Raw genomic sequence first — 18,942 nt, forward strand, 5'->3', positions numbered from 1 at the left:
ATCGGGCCTGCGCCCTTGTCTTCATCAGCTGGTTCAGTGTTTAAAACACAGACATTTTCTTACTTGGAATGCTTCTCGGCAGAGCAGCTCTCTCCAGGTCACTGGGGTCCCCACCACGCCCCCTCTCCACCCATCTGCCTGCGCTCCCCCTGGAGGCCCTGGACCAGCTGCCCCCAAGCCCTCCTCCAGCTGTGAGAGCCTGTGTGTGACCCCAGCCAGCCTCCATCACAGTCACCACCTCCCTCTTCCTCCCTCCAACCCAGAAAGGGGGGAAACCCAGGGTCCAACCCTGACAACGTCCCCAATGCTGTTGAGGACACAGCCGGATCGCAGCGGACAGGGATACCCGCCCCACTGCGGGGGGACGGGCAGGAAACCCCAGCCTGCCCCTCCCGGGGTCCCTCAGATGCCTGTGTCCGTCGGTTACCTGCCGGGGTGGAGAACCACACCCCCAACCCCAGCCCTTGGCCAGCTCCCGCCTTGCAGGGCTGCCCATCCTCTGTCCTGGGGTGGCTTCCTGCCTCTCGGGAACACAGGAAGCCAACATTGTTGGGATCTAAATGGCCTTTTCCTCCCGGCCTCGGGTCGGAAAATGAGCACATAGGCTCGGAGTGCACCTGACCCCGGTGATAACCGCCCGCACACCCGGCCGGCCACAGCTCCTTCTCCGGCTGGTAGAGAGCGCGGCCCAGCTGCTCACCTGCCCTGCTCATCTCCATGGCCTGGCCGGGAGGCGTGTGATGGTTTATATTATGTGTCAACTTGGCTAGGCCATGGTACCCAGATATTTGTTCAACATTATTCTAGATGTTTCTGTGAAGAGGTTTTTTTGGATGAGATTAACATTTAAACCAGTAGATTTTGAGTAAAGCACATTACCTTTCATAATGTGGGTGGGCCTCATCCAATCAGTTGAAGGCCTGAAGAGAACAAAGACTGATGCCCCCCAGCAAGAAGGAATTCTGCCAGCAGACTGGTTTTGGACTTGAACTGCAGCCCTTCCCTGGGTCTCCAGCCTCCTGGTCTACCCTGCAGATTTTGTACTTGCCACACCGCCATAATCCCATGAGCCAATTCCTTAAAATAAATAAATATCTATCTATCTATCTGTCTATCTATCTATCTATCTGTCTATCTATCATCTATCTATTTCCCTATCTCCCTATCAATCTATCCATCCATCTATCCATCCATCCATCTATCCATCTATCATCTATCTATCTATCTATCATCTCCCTATCTCCCTATCAATCTGTCCATCCATCCACCTATCTATCCATCTATCATATATCATCTGTCTATCTATCTCCCTATCTATCCATCTATCTATCCATCCATCTACCCATCCATCCATCTATCTATCTATCATCTATCTATCTCCCTATGTATCCATCCATCCATCTATCTATCCATCTATCTATCTATCCATCCATCTATCTATCTATCACCTATCTATCTATCTATCTCCTTGTCTATCTCCCTATGTATCTATCTGTCTGTTTGTCTGTTGTCTATATATCCATCCATCTGTCCATCCATCCATCTATCTATCCATCTATCCATTCATCTATCTATCCATCTGTCCATCTATCCATCCATCTATCTATCCATCTATCTATCTATCCATCCATCTATCTATCTATCACCTATCTATCTATCTATCTCCTTGTCTATCTCCCTATGTATCTATCTGTCTGTTTGTCTGTTGTCTATATATCCATCCATCTGTCCATCCATCCATCTATCTATCCATCTATCCATTCATCTATCTATCCATCTGTCCATCTATCCATCCATCTATCTATCCATCTGTCCATCTATCCATCTATCTATCATCTATCTATCTCCCTCTCTGTCCATCCATCCATCCATCCATCCATCCATCCATCCATCTATCCATCTATCCATCTATCTATCTATCTATCTATCTATCTATCTATCTATCTATCTATCCATCCATATATCTATCCGTCTATCTATCTATCCATCTGTCTATCTATCCTTCTATCCATCCATCTATCTATCCATCTGTCCATCTGTCCATCTATATATCTATCATCTATCTATCTCTGTATCTCTCTATCTCTCTATCTCTCTATCCATCCATCCATCCATCTATCCATCTATCCATCTAATCTTCTATCTATCTATCTATCCATCCATATATCTATCCGTCTATCTATCCATCCATCTCTCCATGCATCCATTCATCCATCTATCCATACACACATCCCGTTAGTTCTGATTCTCTGGAGAACTCTGACTGATACAAGGTGTCTTGGGGGTAGTCAGGGGCAATGAGCACAGTATGCCTCAGAGGTTGGAGCAAGAAGAAACCTTCTAGATCTTTCCATCCAGTGGTTTTCAAACTTTTATTTTTGCAGCGAAACTCTTCGTGCAGATGGACTCTCATACGGAATCCCAATGATACTGGTCAGCATTTATCGGATGCTTGTTATGTGCCGGGCTCTGTCTGAGCACTTTGTGTGTATCATCTCCTTTAATCCCACAGTCACCCAGGGAGGGAGGTTTGCTGTGTGCCCCATTTTAAAGGTGAGGTAACTGAGGCTCAGAGAGGTGAAGCCACCTGCCCAAGTTCTCACTGGTGAGGGGCAGAGCTGGGATTGGAACCCAGGACGTCCAAGCCAAGTGCGAGACCACCACACCATCCTGCCTCCTGATAGATTTAACTCCTGAAACCAGAGCTGCTCTGACTGAAGCGGGCAGGGGGTCCAGGGCCCCAGCCCCTTAAGCCTGCCCTTGGATTTCCCCGTTTTCCCTCTCAGGACCCTAAAGCACCTTCCAAGAACCTTACAGCTCCTATGGAACACAGTGTAGAACCTCTGATCTAGTCCAACTCCTCATTTAAAGAAAGAGGAAAGCCAGGCCCAGAGAGGTTAAGTGTCTCACCCAAGGTCACACAGTCAGGCAGTAGCAAGCCAGGACAAGAACCCAGGGTCTTCCCACCCCACCAGGCTGCCTCTGATGAGTCCAACGAGGTCCTGGACCCAGGGTAGAAGCTAGGACCCCCAGGGAAGTAACAGAGGAGAAAGAGCTCCCTGAAACAAATTCTCCCCAGATCCAACGAGTGAGGGCTTCTGGGTAGGCTTGTCCCCTTAAGGGCCGAATTGTCTTCCCCAGGTGCATCCCACTCTGGGGAAACTGCACATGACTGTCCCCTCTTCCAAGCTGACCAGAGGCATTGACAAGGCAAGTCGTCTGAGTCTGGGCCCCAAGCCAGGCCCAGATCGCAGCCCTTGGGCTCTTGAGCTGGCACTCTCATCTCTTCCCTTGGGTTTCGGCCTAGCAGGAGGCTATAGGGCCCTTGGGCAAGGCCTAGACTCCCTGGAGCACTGCCCTAGAGACCTGTGGGAAACCTGCTGTTTGAATCGAGGAACTCCTATACATCCCTCAAGACCCAGCCTACATATGCCTTCCCTGCTGAAGCCCAAGACAGCCTTTCACACACTCCTCTGTGTCAGCTTTGCCGCCAGGTTCTGTGACTGTCTGACAGCGTGTCTGTCTTCCCAGGTCAGGGGTGGGTCTTGCCACCAGTACCCAGCACAGCATCCAGCCCAGAGGGGGCTCAGTTCACAACTGTCAGATGGATGCCAGGAGCACGCAGGAGGTGAAGTGGCAGCCTACACTGGGAGAGTTATCTAGCCTTTACAGACACCACCAAGGGAATGTTCCAGCCCTCCCACCGTCAGGGCCTCAGTGAGCATTCCTGGTCCAGACCCTGATCTATAGATGGGGAAACTGAGGCCTGCCCAGTGAAGTGATTTATCTGAGGTCACACTGCCTGTGGGTGGTGGAGCCCAGGCCACCAGCAAAGGCCCTGGTCCTCTTCTCCCATGGTCCCATCCAGCCCTGTTCACCCCCCAGGGAGCCTCAGTCCCCACACTGACGCTCATTTACAGCCACACACAGAGCCTCAGTGTTTCTCAGAGTAATCCGCTGAGAGACGGGGACGGGGTTTATTATTAACCCCACGGTACACAGGAGGAACAGGCTAGGCGAAGTAGAAGACTGGCCGCGGTCTCGCGGTGACCTCTGCCTATATATCTGTCACGCTTAGGCCCGCACGTCCCGCCGCCTTAGCTCTTTGTCTGCCTTGTTCGTCTCCGAGTCTCCCAGAGCCAGGACTAGACCCCAGTTCCTTGACTCCCTTGCCACCCGCTCTCCCACCCCATCCCCTTCAGCCATATCACGTTAAACAGCGAAAAGCAGGAGGACAACAGGGAGCAGAAGAACCGTCCCAGCTGCAGAGCAAGGCAGCCAGAGGGAGATGGGACAAGAGCCCCGTCTCTCTAGACCTAGGAAAGTGTCCTCCCTGTCCCCTCCTGCAGCAGAAGTTCCCTCAACACTGCAAGCCCTGTGGAGACTGAATTCAGAGCCTTGATGGTCCATACACCCCACCCCACCCATCACCACCAGCAAGAGGGTCACCATGTCGTACCTGGAGACTTGAAGACTGGAGGAGGAGCCAGAGAGCACAGCAAACCCTTTAGGTTGGGCTTGGTGAATAAAACGTGGCCTGGGTTTTCATGCACAATTGCCCCGTCAGAGAGAACAACCCGTTCAACCTGCTGGCCCTCGATGGGCGGATGGATGGATGGATGGTGGGATGGATGGATGGTGGGATGGTGGGATGGATGGATCGATGGTGGATGGATGGATCGATGGGTGGGTGGGGTGGGTGGGTGGATGGATGGATGGGTGGGTGGGTGGATGGAGGGTGGGATGGATGGATGGGTGGGTGGATGGATGGATGGATGGATGGTGGATGGATGGATGGATGGATGGGTAGGTGGGTGGGTGGATGGGTGGATGGATGGATGGGTGGGTGGGTGGATGGAGGGTGGGATGGATGGATGGATGGATGGTGGATGGATGGATGGATGGGTAGGTGGGTGGGTGGATGGGTGGATGGATGGATGGGTGGGTGGATGGATGGATGGGTGGGTGGATGGATGGAGGGTAGGATGGATGGAGGGTAGGATGGATGGGTGGGTGGGTGGATGGATGGAGGATGGGATGGGTGGATGGGTGGGTGGATGGGTGGGTGGGTGGGTGGATGGATGGGTGGGTGGATAGACGGATGGATAGATGGATGGATCAAGGGAGTCTATCCATCTCATGCCACCACCACCTCCTGGTTCCAAAGCACAGAGAGTGGGTCCCCTCCTGCATCTTCCACTGGTAGGCCCAGTGGTCCCAACCCTTCCCCAAGGCCTGGTGACCCCAACCCTCTTGCTGAGGGTGCACATGTGGCCTGTGCAGTCTTTCATCCTCCCTTGCTGGGCCTGGCCCCTGGTCATTCCATGGCCCAGTCCTGACACCTGGTGGTGCCTCTGGAGTGTGGCCCTGGCTTTCTTCCCTCTTCTTCCCACTAACTCACCCAGAGCTGCCAAACCAGCCTGGCAGCCCACTCGCCACCTGCCCTCCACTCCAGCTCACACCGGCAGGGCCAGGCTCCAAACCAGGTGAAACCAGGGTCATCTCTGCTCACCTTGGGAGGCTTCCATTCACAGGGGGTCATATCCTCTCCCCACCCCGGGCCCAGAAGCCAGGTCAGCTGGGGCACCTAGGACCACAGACCGTCGCAGAATATGCGGCCAGAGATGTGCCCAAGGTCACACAGTGAGTGTGCCGGGACTTCCTCCCTACCCACCCTGTGCTGCCTCTTATCAGAGCAGCACTGGGGGTCACTGGGGTGAAGGAAAGGCGCACCGGCGAAGGAAGGAAGGAAGGAACTGGGGGGAGAGCCAGGGGTAACTAAAGCAGGTTCACAGGCGGGCGGGGTGGGGGGCAGTGATGCAAGCAAAATGCACACCCTGCCCTCAGCAATTCCTCCCTGATTTCCCCAGCTCCCACCCTAAACCACCACCTGCCCCGCCCAGACCTCTTGGGAGGAGGGTGACACCACGCGGCTAACTTTGGTATTGCGACTGTTCCTGTTGGCCCCTGAACTCAATCTGGGTGTCCCAGCCTGTCTGTTAAGGACCATAAACCTCTGCCTTTTGCCCATTGCAGGCCTCGTCTGGAATGCCCTCCACACACACATTCCTACGCTCGCTCACACGCTTCCATCCACCCACTCCAGCCTCCACCAGACAGTTGACCTTCCTCGTGTAGGAACCCTCCCCGCCCCAGAGAGCACACACCCCGAAAACCCCACTCCAACCCAGCCAGCTGTGCGCCCTGGCAAGAGCTTAACTACTCTGAGTGTCAGCTTCCCCGTCTGTAAAACAGGGATGACGCCAGCACGCCCGGACGCCATGAGCAGGGCATGAAATCGTGCATGAGGGCGCTTTAGCGACTGTTCCCCAGGCTCTGACGCCCAGCTTCCCAGCCCCAATGGGACCTTGCATGGAGGGAAGAGGGGAGAGTCCAGGTGGAGAGAATCAGGTGAGTAAAGGCTCCAGGGCAGGAGAGGGCCCGGCCCCTTTGGCATATCTTGGGGTATTCAAGAACTTGCAAGGTGCAGCTGGTTTGAGTGTGGACTTGGGGGGCGGGGGGGAGACGGGTCAGAGAGCTGGCAAGGGGTGGGTCCCGCTGGGCCTCGAGGGAAGGGGTCTCTGCTTTGTCTTGAGGGTAGTGGGAGCCCCCAAGGCTCTACCCAGGGAACTGACATAATGGGATCCACACGGAGCCCGCTGGAAGGTGCTGCAGAGGGTGGATCGGAGAGGGGGTGTCAGGAACCAGAGGCAAACGCGCTGCAGCCGCTCGTGCCGTGAGAGACGCCACAGCCTGAACTGCCTGCAGAGGAGCTCGGAGACTCAAGTGTACCGGGGGCCCTGGCGATTGATGCGGGGTGAAGGAGAGGGAGGCCTCTGGTGGGGCATGCGGTGGTGATGGTGTGAGTCACCGAGACCGGGTGCAGGGGCCTCCTGCAGATTTCACTGTGGGGTCTGGGACAAGACAGTGACTGCTCCCGCAGGAGTGACAGCCGAACCCGAGACCGTTCCAGGAGCACGTGAGAACGGTGACTGGAAAAGGCCAACAGCCAGCAGGCGCCCCCGCAAGTCTGACGTGGGGCCTCTTAAAGGCACCCCTGAGCCGCCACGGGGAGGACTATGGCTTGGCGTCTTTGCAGTACTCCTGACGCCAGGTACACGCCACCCACACACCTTCCACACGCCAGCCACGTGCCAGCCACGTGACTGCCACGCACCAGCCACACACCTTCCACACGCCCTCCACGTGCCAGCCACACAACCTCCACATGTCATCTACATAACCACCACACACCACCTACACACTTTCCACACGCCAGCCACATGCCAACCACACAACCTCCACGTGTCATCTACATGACTGCCACACGCCACCCACACACCTTCCACATGCCAGCCACATGACATCCACAGGCCAACTACACCCCCTTGCACACCCTCCACACACCTTCCACATGCCATTCACATGCCATCTGTGTGCCATCCGTATACCTTCTTCATGCCATCCACACGTATTATCCCGTCATCCACACACAAGCTACACGCCATTTCCATGCCACTTGTCACCCGCATGTGCCATCCACACGCACCCACACACTTGCCATCAGTGTGCTAGCATACTCCCAGATGAGAACCAGGCACCAGGTCGGGACCCCAGGACGTCCACAGAGCCGTGTCCCAGCCTGCCCGGGCCCCAGGCCGTCCCCTTCCCGTGAAGACACGCTCCCTCCCCGTGGCCAGGCCAGCTGCTCACCTTTGCAGGTGCAGCCCTCCCGGCTGATGACCTGGCGGCAGATGCCACAGGGCTTCACCTTCTTAAAGGTCTTCACCTTGAAGTGGTGAGTCTTGGGGGCCTCCAGGTCCTCTGGCTATGGGAGGAGAGGACAGTGATCAGGCCTGGGCAGAGGGTGGGGTCCCGGGGAAGGAGTCAGGGGACTGGGGAGAATTCATCAAGGACTGGGGAGAAGGCGAGGCGGGAGCCCCTTCAGGTGTGGATGGCCGGAGCCCACTGGGAGGAGGAGCCTGGGGAAGAGAAAGCTGTGGGTGCGTCCTGGGCTCCCAGACGCAGGTGGGGCCCGTCTCCTGGGGCCCAGACAGCAACTGGGGCCCCCACCTCTGGATCACGCCCCACCTCTGGATCAGCGCCCCCACGGCTTCCTAATCATTTTTTTCTTTTTATTTACTTTATTAGCAAAGTGCATTAATTTTAAATGTATTGCTCGATATAATTTTACACACGTATGCCCCACATAACCACAGCCCAGAAGGCTCCCCTGTGGCCGTCCCAGTCAGTATCCCCCCAAAGTAAATACCATTGTGACTTCGATCACCAAAGATTCGTTTGGGCAGATTTTTAATCTTCATGTGAGCGGAGCGATACAGTATATACCCTGGTGTCTGGCTTCTTTCACTCAGCATTAATCGGTGAGAGTCATCCATGGGGTTGCACAGAGCAGTGGCTCCTTCCTTTCATGGCTGTGTAGTATTCCACAGTGTGAAGGCAGCTAATTCGTTTATCCATTCTGCTGTTGATAGTCCTTAACTTTTTGCCCGTGTCCCCCAGTTCTCTCTCTCACCCTCACCCCCTGCCCCAGCCTAGAAGGCTTGTCCACCTTTATTTTCATTTTCTGTTGTTCGCATTATGAAAATACTGATATGTTAAACATCCTTTTTATCCTGAGAGGCAGCCTGGCAGCCCAAGGCTTCTCTTCGTCTGACCTGCCATGAATCCCTGGGCCCGTCACCACTACCATGGGCCTCAGTTTCCCACTCCAGACAGCACAAAGTTGGGCACTACATGCCTTGGGCTCTGACAGTCTGTCCTTTGCAACCACGTATGGGAACACACTCTAAGCCCCAAAGCCCTGCACCCACTCTGCTCAGGACCACCCTCCTCCCACCCGGGGCCCCACCCGGGGCCCAGCCTGGGGGAGCTCCCGCAGGCAGAGGACACCCAGGGCAGGCATCCCCTGCCCCCAGGCACCATTGCTCTCCCAGGCACCTCTCGCTGCGTCTAACCTGAGTCACTTCCCGACTCTGGCAGCAGGGGCCAGCAGAACACAGACACTGCAGCTCCCTCCCTCCCTCCCTCTCCCAGGCACAGAGCTTTCCAACACCCCTCTGCTTTCTAACACACAGGGACCAGCAAAGACGTGGCCGTGGACCCTACAGTTCTGGGGAGAGGGTTCTTGTCTTCTAATCCCCTCCCTGCACCCACTCCGAGCCTCCCAGCTCTGGGACAGGGGCCGGAGGCGGCGACTCGTGTGTTCAGAGGGGGAGGGGCATGTCCCACAAGCCCAGCGTGTCCAAGACTCCTGTCTGAAGACACAGTCGTGGTGAGTCCTGGGAGAAAGAGACTTAGCCAGAGAGACGCAGACCAAATGAGAGAGAGACAGAAAGCCAGCGAGACAGAGAGGCAGAGGGGGAGAGAGAGACACAGAGTCAGAGAGAGACCGGGAGAGAGACACAGAGACAGCGACAGAGAGACAGAGAGGAAAGAGATAGAGAGAGAGACAGAGGGAGAGGGAGAGAGAGAGACGGAGAGGAAAGGGATAGAGAGAGAGGCAGAGGGGGAGAGAGAGGCAGAGTCAGAGAGAGACAGAGAGAGAGAGAGAAAAGCAAGCGAGAGTCAGGCAGAGAGGAAGGAAAGATAAAGCAGAGACAAAGAACGTCAGGGACGGGGAAGCACACACAGAAAGAGAGATCAGATAGAAACGCACAGAGACTATAAAGGGACCCAGGGAATCAAAGGGGACAGCCAGACAAAAGAACACAGGAGCCAGCTTGAAGTGGTCCCCAAAGGCTAAATCTGGGAAGATCTGAGCATCAAAATTCACAGCGATAGAAACGGCCTAAATGAGCCCATACTGATACGTGAAATAAGTGAATAAACTGAAAGTCTGATGAGGAACAGAACATTTACGAGTCTCACAGCACCTCCCCACATCATACTTATAAATCGCAAAGGGGAGAGAAGTCACTTTTCCTGGCAGACTCCACTCTAATCATGCGATCAAAGTGAACCCACCAGTAACAGGCCGAGTGGAGACCGTGCACCGCGGAGGGACGCCGAGAACAGAGCGTGGTTTCTGCGCCCCTCCTGCCAAAGAGACACAGGCAGAATCTCATCACGAGGACACATCGGACCACCCCAGTTCGAGGGGCAGTCTCCCAATTAAACGGCTTGTAAGCTTCAGAAGTGACAAGGTCACCAAAGTCAAGGAAAAATGGAGGAAATTTCTAGACTGAACGAGAGACAGGACAACCAGATGCAACGGCTGATTCTGAACTGGATTCTTTCCATGCCCAGAAAGGACATCGCGAGGACAACTGGCCAGGCTTCAGTGGGGTCTGCAGAGCAGATGGCAGGTATCAGTGTCAATGTCCTGCCTTGGACCGCCGTGTTGGGTTAGGCAGGAAAATCAGGAAAGTATTTAGGGATGATGGGACATCCTGTCAGCAACTTACTCTCAAATAGCTAAGAAAAGAAAGTTCTTGCGCTGTATTTGCAGCTTTTCTGAAGTTTGAGATTGTGTCAAAATTGAAAGAGACGGGCAGACGGAGGTAGAAATGGCCGGAGGCAGGAGGGAGCGGAGGCAGGAGGGAGCGGAGGCAGCCCGGGGTCAGAGCGGAGAGAGCGCAGGGTGGTGGAGCCCCGAGCCCAGCAGTGCCGCCTGGTGGCGAGGCCAGGCAGCAGGGCCGGGTCTGATGCTCCAGAGCTGGGTTCTGGAGGCTGAAGCTGGCAGTGAGGTGGGCTGGAGGCAGGGCACTGCCCAGCTCTGGACCTCATTCAGCGTCCCCCATCCCACAAGGAGGGGCAGGTGAGTCCCCTCCATTCTGAGGTCTCACCTCCCCTGCTCTCCCATCTCAGCCCTGGCTGGCGGTCTCCCGGATGGTCTGTCACAGGCGTTCCAGGGAGGGGGCCCAGCCCAACGCCACCTGCAGCAGCCCAGGCCTGGGGCAGGAGGAGGGGCCGGGAGGGGACCTGGGGTTCAGCTGAAGGCCTGCCTGGGGAGGCAGGCAGGAAGCCATAAAGCCCATCATCTCAGGCCCACCCTGGTGCCCCCCCAAGCCTGCCTGTCCCACCCCACTGAGTCGGGCAGCACTCTCCATTCCACCTTATCCCCTGGACTTCTCTGCCTACACCCCAAATCCAGCCCGTGCCCCCAAAGCCCAGGGAAAGAGGCCTCCTCCCCAAAGCATGGTCGAGGCCGTGGAATCTCTCGCAAGAGCATCCTGGCTGCCCAGTGAACAGATGGGGAGCAGGCAGAGCCTTCCAGACTGACGTGCAAACACCCGGCTTCTCCCCTGGGCCAGCCCTGGGCTTGTCTGCCGTGCCTGCTCAACCCCATAGAGTCTGAGCGATGGTTCAGCACACTCCTGCACCCACCCCACCCCGTGCTGGTCTCTGGCTGAGGGAGCACTGGGATGGGAGTCCAGAGACCCGCTTTCCAGGCGGGCCACCTTGAGAATATCAGTGGCCTTCTCTGGGCCTCACAGTCCTCAAATGAAAATGAGAGGTTTAGACAAGATCATCGGAGTGTGGACAGAGTTGGATGGTCTAGTGGTTAAGATTCAGCGCCCTTACCCCCACAGCCCAGGTTCCTTTCCTGGTCAGGGAACCACACCACCCGCCTGTTGGTTGTCACACTGTGGTGGCTGCCTGTTGCTGTGATGCTGAAAGCTCTGCCACCGGGATTTCAAATACCAGCAGGGTCACCCATGGGGGACAAGTTTCAGCGGAGCTTCCAGATTAGACAGAGTAGGAAGAAGGACCTGGCCACCCACTTCCAAAAAAATTGGCCATGAAAGCCCTGTGCATGGAGTGGAGCACGACAGAGCACCATAGTGGAGTCTGATAGGGCACCGGAAGATGAGACGATGGCGCAGAAAGACGGGGCAGCGTCCCGCTCTGCTGTCCACAGGGTTGCTAGGAGTCGGAATCCACTCGACAGCACTAACAAGACAGAGTAGGGGAAAGAACGGGCCAGTTTGCGATGAAGGGACTGGGGAAGCTGGGGGCGGGACACGCCGATGATTACAGAGATTGGTATGTCTGATGAGACATCACCCCTCCACGAGAGGCTGGGGAACCTGAGGAGACTAGTACTGCCTCCCTCAGACACGTGGCCCCAGGCTGTGACCTCGACTCTGCTGGCACTGGCCTCCCCAGTTACACACAGGGTGTCTGGTGATCTGGTTGCAAGAGTCGTCCACACGGGTCTGAAGGATCCATCTCCCAGGATGATGGAGGAGAAAGTCTGGGCTGGGTGAGCCTCCATCTTCGACACTCTGAAGGAGCTGTCATTGTCGGAAGGGACCAGATGTGGCCTGTGAAGTTAGGGAAGTCAAAACAAAACCCAGGGGGCAGAAGCTGCAAGGACACGTGATCAGACTCAAAGGGAACAAGAGCCTCCCAGCAATCATTCATTAAAATCCAGACGAAGGAGAAAAACAGGGGCCTGGTACCTACCCTGCCCTCGCCAGGGTTGCTCTACAGGTACAGGCAGAGGATGTGAATGGGCCCGTCGAATGCAAAGCTTCGTGCAGGGGTAATGGCTCGTTGTGACACTGATCATCACCTTCCCTGACAAGTGGCAGACAGCCTCACAAAGCACGGGAGGCCCCTCCCCTGCTGGGTTAGTTCCTAACAAGCCAGGCAGAGGAGGCACGGCCTGGGCTCTCCAACGCCCACCCCCCTCAAGAACCAGAGCCCAGAAAAGGGAAGGGGTCCCAACCCGAAGTCCGTCTTCCCCACCCTCCAAGGCCAGAGCCCCAGCCCTGCAACATGCCCACCCAGCATCCGAGGGCTTTCCTGGCCCTCAGGAGGGATCCTCCCCCCCCCCCCCCCATTTAGCCAAGCTGCCTGCCAGATATGTGTCCCCGCCAGAGGGTGGGGCACGTCTGGCTTGGACCGCTTTGGCGGGAATCCTTGGCCCTGGGGTGGGAAAGGCTGTTTGTGGCTTCCTCCCTGCCCCATGGGGACAGAGTGTGGTGGGGGTGGGGTGGTGATGAGAGGGGATTGATAACTCTAAGGGTCCTCCAGCTCAGGAGCTCCTGCCCCTCCCCAAGGAACTTCCCCAGCCCTGCCCCCACCAGGCTCTCTGTGCCCAACATGAGGAGCCCTGGGTGACGTGGCCAGAGGGCAGAAGTCTGCGAGCCAGGGAGCCTTGGGAAAGACAGCCACCAGAAAGCAGGGCTACAGCAGACCTGGAGGGTCAACCCCCCATCTCCCTGCCTCGTGCCTCCCACTCCTCCATGTCTCATCGCTTCAGGTTGGGACGCCAGGTCAGCCATCTATGGGGAAGACTCGCACTCCCCGTGGAGCTGCAGCCTGGTGTCTGGGAGCCCCCAGATGCAAGCTTCCCCAACCCCGCCTCGCCTTCACATACACACATACACACCGAGGTTCCTGCCCCCTCAATCCGCTAGCCAGCTAATGGCCTCACCATGTTCTTGGTCGCTCCAGCTGGAAAACTCTGAGTCACTCGCAGCTCCTCCCGGCTCTCCACCCTCCAGTCCAACCAGTTGCCAGACTCAGTGAATTTTGCTTCCTAAACGCTCTCCCAGCCCTCCTGGGCTTGTTAATTCCACTGTCTTTGCCCTGTTGGCACGTTGCCTTGTTGCTTCTGCCGGGGCCTTGCAACACCTCCTGGGCCCCCAACACGGGCCCCTCCAGCCCACACAGCCTCTGTGCAGCCTCTAAGGAGCACGGCTCTTCGGGGTCACTGACACCCCCACTCACCCCAAAATGCTTCCGTGCCTTCCCGTGCGTCCAGGATAGAACGTGCACTCCCTCAAGGCAGGAGGAGAGGCAGCCTGGGTCCACACCCGCCACCCTGCATCCAGTCCCCACGCCCCACTCCCCAACCCCCGCCCTGCACCCACCTCGGGCACCTACTCTGCCGTTCCCTCTTTCCAGAATGCCTTTCCTCCCCTCTCAGCCTGTCAAGCTTCTAGGCATCCTTGAAGGCCCCAATCAAACTGCATCCCCTCAGGGCGATCTTCCCAGGTCCCCCCACCACTGTCAGAATCAGTCTCCCCACTGCCATCTTTTTTTACTTTGAAAAGTTTAAAAGCTCCAGAAAAGATGAAGATACACGTGCCCTTCGCCTCAGTTCCCCAGCTGTGGACATTTTTGCACCTGCCCGCTCCCTTTCTCTGCCTCCCCCCACCCTCCATAAGCCCAGGGTAGTTACCAGACTCGGGGAATTCAGCTCCAATACCATCCTACTACCTAATACTCAGTTCATGTTCTAATTCCCCCTTTTGCCCCAGTGACGTCCATTAGAGCTGGGTCTTTGTTTTGCCTTTTATTGCGGATTCAGGATCCCGTGAAGACCCTGCATTACATGGAGTTGTGGGTTTCTATCATCTTCTTTAATCCAGACACATTTTCCACCTTCTGATTTCTCTTTTATGGCACTGACGTTTTTGAAGGGTCCAGACTAACTGTTTTGCAGACTGTCCCTCAGTTTGGGTTTGTCTGGTCGTTTCCTCACAATTCGATCTCCCCCCACCCCAGCGTCCCCTCCTTCCCTGGCTGTGCTGTCTTGGGGCCCCATCACAGCCCTCGATGCAATCTGACTCGTCCCTGCTCCCCCACTTGTGGGCTAGGTGACCCCCGGCAAGTGGCTTAACTCCTGTCTGCCTCGCTTTCCAAATCTGTTAAATGGGCTGCTAATGGTAACCACCCACAGGCTGTGGTGAGGATCAAATGAGATGGTGCCTGGAAAGCAGCTGGAACAGCACCTGACACGTGGTGAGTGCTCCCTGGGTGCGGGCTGTGTTCTGTGCTGTCGTTCCTCGCGTGCGCACTGGACTGGCCCACCAGGTGGCACGGGTCTGCACTTACGTCTGCTCCACGCCCCTCTCTCCCAGAGCAGCCTGATCCCAAAGCAAGTGGATGGAGTTGCTGTCTGGCCTCAGCCCCCTCTAGTGCAACGACACCCCACTCCCACGGACCTGCCCTCAGGGGAGGGAACGCGGGTCACCCCCTTTCATCAGCCGGGGGAAAGCTCTTTGACTCCCAGGAGCCCCGGATCTCCTTGGAAGGGAAGAGGGCAGAGAGCGGCGTTAACCGAGCTCCTCCCCATGTGACAGAGGAGCACGCGGAGACTTGGGGAGCCCAGGACTCTACCTGGTAGCGCCCAGCCCCTGACTCGGTTTCCTGAGCTGGACCATCTCTCTCCATCGGCCTGCCTCTCTCTCCCGCTTGGTTCCTTCATAAGCCACAGCCCAACTTTCTGAGCATCAAGTCCCAAGTCCCTTTCTGTGTCCTAAACTGAACTCGCTCCTGGAGTGGGAGGGCTCAGAGAGAGGACAGTCTGAGTCCCCATAATAAAGAGGCTTGCCCGACTCCCTCACTGATGCCTCACCACGACATCCCAGGATGCAGCCAAGGCACTTGCTCTGGGACACGGGGGAAGGGCAGGACAGAACAAAGATTCAAACCCAGGCCTGTAGGGGGCAGGGTCCCAGGTCCCCAACACTGCACAACCAATTCTGACAGGCTGTCAATAGCTGCTGTCTGTGCCATCTCGGGGGGCCCTGACAATCACCTTGTCACTGTCCGAAGGCCATCGCCTGGCCGATTTGCCCCCATCTGACCTGTCCCCAGTTACTTTCATTTCCTGCACTTAGATTTCCGGGTCTCAGCCTCGTCTCTGGATCCAGTCTCAAGCTCGCCTCCCAGGAGGTCTTCCCTGGTACTCTCCTTGCCCCGGGCCAGGTTGGGCCCCATTTACACACCCCCACAGGTTCCCTCTTGGTAACACCCACCTGACTGTGATCTTTAGCCCCATAGCTGCAAGCTCTTGGAGGAAGTCGGGGCTCCATAATGACTTGTGAGATGGGTGGACGGGTACGTGTTGGGGGAGCTTAGATGGCCGAGTGACTGGAAGGTTTCCACGTCACAGTACCTCCCTGACACCATTCCTGATCCCTGGGCTGCTCCCCATCAATCCCCCTCAACCCAGGGCTGCAATGCCCAGCCCATACCTTTCCTCCTCTCAGGAGCACTGAACCTGGTGGCCCTGGGGCCTTGGGCAGGGCACTTCCCTGCTGTGGGTCCCCTCGCCTTGGCTGGAAACTGGAACTTGTTATCCCGGCCCTTCCTGCCTCACAGAATTGCAGTGAGGTTCAAATGAAACCGTGCAAGTCAGGGAAAAGTGCACAGGTAAGGACCAGAGAGGTTAAATAACCTCCCCGGACCACACAGCCGGTGAGCGGCAGAGCCAGGACTTGCGCCCAGGCAGGCTCCCTTCAGAGTCCCCGCTCTGACCGCCTGCAGAAGGCCTGCGTGATCTGGGCCTTCACAGCATTCTCACGACCCCGTTCGCATTGACCCCACACGCCCTGCCCTAAAGCATTCCCAGAATGGAAAGCCCTGGATGGGGAGGCAGGAGACCCAGGTTCTAGTTCTGCCTCTGCCTCGCTGTGTGGCCATCACAGACTAAAAGCCATCGTTTCTTACTGTGTGAGAGACACAGTTCTAAATGTATGCACGTATTAGCTCATTTAAAACCTAACAACCCTATTGGTAGGTGGGGAAACTGAGGCACAGAGCTGTAAAGCTACTTGTCTAACGTCACACAGCTACCAAGTGGCAGGGCCAGGATCAAACCCAGGCACTGCCTTCTTAGGCAGCCCACTATGCTTCCTCTGAACGCTGCAGGAAACCAGTGCCATACTCTTCCCCTACTTTGTGCCTCAAACGTCATTTTCAAAAAACTTTACAAAAGAAGAGCTTTATTTCAGACCCTGGTCGGTGTCATGCAGCCCAGCCTAGCTCCCAGCTCACGGTTAGGGGCGCCCGGTGGGCACAGCCCTTGAGCAAAACTCCAGAGAGAGCAAGCCTAGGCCTGAGGGGTCAGACTGGGGTCCACGCAGCAGGAACTGGGGGCTCGTGAGGACCCTCTGACAAAACGTGTGCTCAGCACCTGGAGGGACCCCAGCTCCAGAAAAGAGAGCATTGCATCGTCTGCAGCTGGAGGGGCTTCAGAGAACAGCATCCGAGCGGCTGTGAGGTCCAGAAAAGTCGAGTGACCAGCCTGAGGCCACACAGCTTGCTCAGGGCCCGGCCAGGGCTTGGCCCCCAGCCCTGCCTGGTGGCTTTTCCAGCCCCACCCTCAGAAGCCCCTTCCCAGTTGCTGAGAACAGAGCGAGCCCCCTGGAAGGAAGAGCCTGCAGCATAACTCCATCTGCCAAACACCAAGAAGCCTCGATGAATAGGCATGTAATTATTTTATGAATAAACCGTACCTGAATATGTAATAGCAAATGGGAGCATTTGAAGAGAAAATCAAGTTATGCGTAATATACAGCCATGCTCCTCAGCTAGTAAAGTGATTTTTATTCCCAGAGCTTGTTAAAACTACGCACAACAGATACATTACTCCTTGCAGCTCTCCCAGGCCAGGAACATGGGCACATAGACACACATGCACCCACACTGGGCCACAGACCTGTCTCGTCCAGACCATGCCTCAGTTTACTTCCCTGAGGCTGCAGACCCAGCTAGGTCTTGGCCCCAGAAGAGGTAGGCAGAGTCCCCGGGCAGTCAGGAGCCTCAGAGGCGGGGCCCTGTCCCACAACACCCACCCCAGGGAGACCCCCCGCCCCACGTCAGATCTGGGAGACAGGGGATCCTGTGAGCTAAGCAGGAGGTCACGGAGTCAGGGAAGGATCAGCATTTACGGAGCACCTGCTGTGTGCCTGGGTACCTGAACTTTTGACGTTTGTTATATCGGTCCTCATCCCAGCCATACAAGGTGTGTATTATTCTCCCCACTTTACAGATCAGGAAACTGAGGCTTAAGAAGGGAACTGTTGTACCCAAGGCTGCCCATCTGGTGAAGGAAGGAACTAGGGTTGGAGCCTAGCCCTATCTGGTGTCAACGTCCACACATTTCTCACCACCAGCTGCCTCTCAAGGCAGAAGCGGCCCCCTCGGCACAGTCTCCAGGGCTCTTCCACATGGAGTACCCCCTCCACTCCCTGCCGCAAACATGCACCCCAGCCCCGCCAAGGCCCACCCAGAAGGAGGAAGGAGCTGGTACAGCCGCCTCGGGCCACTGTGGGGAGACAAGAACCCTGACACGGCCAGGACTGTGCCCTCTGTCCAGTCCACACTCGCCCAGACTTGGGCCCACCCTGGCGAGGGGCGTCCAGGCCAGGGCTGGACGGAGAGAGAACACCCCTCTGCCCAGCCCACTCCCACCAGCCTCTGCCCATTCGCATAGATGAGTGTCCACTAGGCTGTCACAGAGCCGGGAGGGATGGAGGCTGGGGTACCAGCGGAGAGGGCAGGAAAAGGAGCGAGGGGAGGGGCTTGGAAAAGCCGGAGGCAGTAGCATCCACACTTGCCCTCGTCCCAGCACCATCTCCCCGCTCCAGGGAGGGCAGTAACATCAATTGAGCACTCATTCCCACCTCTCTGCACCCCTTCCTTAGCCTCATCTCACCATGGGGAAACTGAGGCTTGCTGGGGCTCACTTTTCCCACCGCCCCTCAGCCGAAGCAGCCCTTTGTCCATCCACAGCCACACATCACCCCTGGAAGTCTACCTGCCCTCCCTCTCAATGCAGGGCTCCCTCGCTGCCCGCCTGTATACTCAGCACAGTCTGCGGGCCTCCCAGAGCCTGTCAGAAGGAGCTGGAAGGGCCTGGAGGGACGGACTTAGCCAAGGCTCCCATTATACAGATGGCAACACCAGCCCAGCCCACGGCCGATGCATCCTCTGCACAGGGCGCTCCAGGCACCTCCAATCTGTCACTCAGACCCACCCCCACAACCAAGCCCCACACTCCACCCAAACCCCCTCATTCCAGGCCCCCCATCCTTCCCTTCTGTGCCCAAAGTACTTGGCTGCCCAAGTCTGATCTCCCACAAGTGTCCCCGGCCTGGGCCGGCCTGGGCCGAGAAAGAGCCCTCCGGAGGACTGGCCGGAACAGGGAGAGGGGCAGGAAAGGCCACATCTGGA

Source organism: Diceros bicornis, chromosome 37, assembly GCF_020826845.1.
Source record: "Diceros bicornis minor isolate mBicDic1 chromosome 37, mDicBic1.mat.cur, whole genome shotgun sequence".
NCBI lineage: Eukaryota > Metazoa > Chordata > Mammalia > Perissodactyla > Rhinocerotidae > Diceros > Diceros bicornis.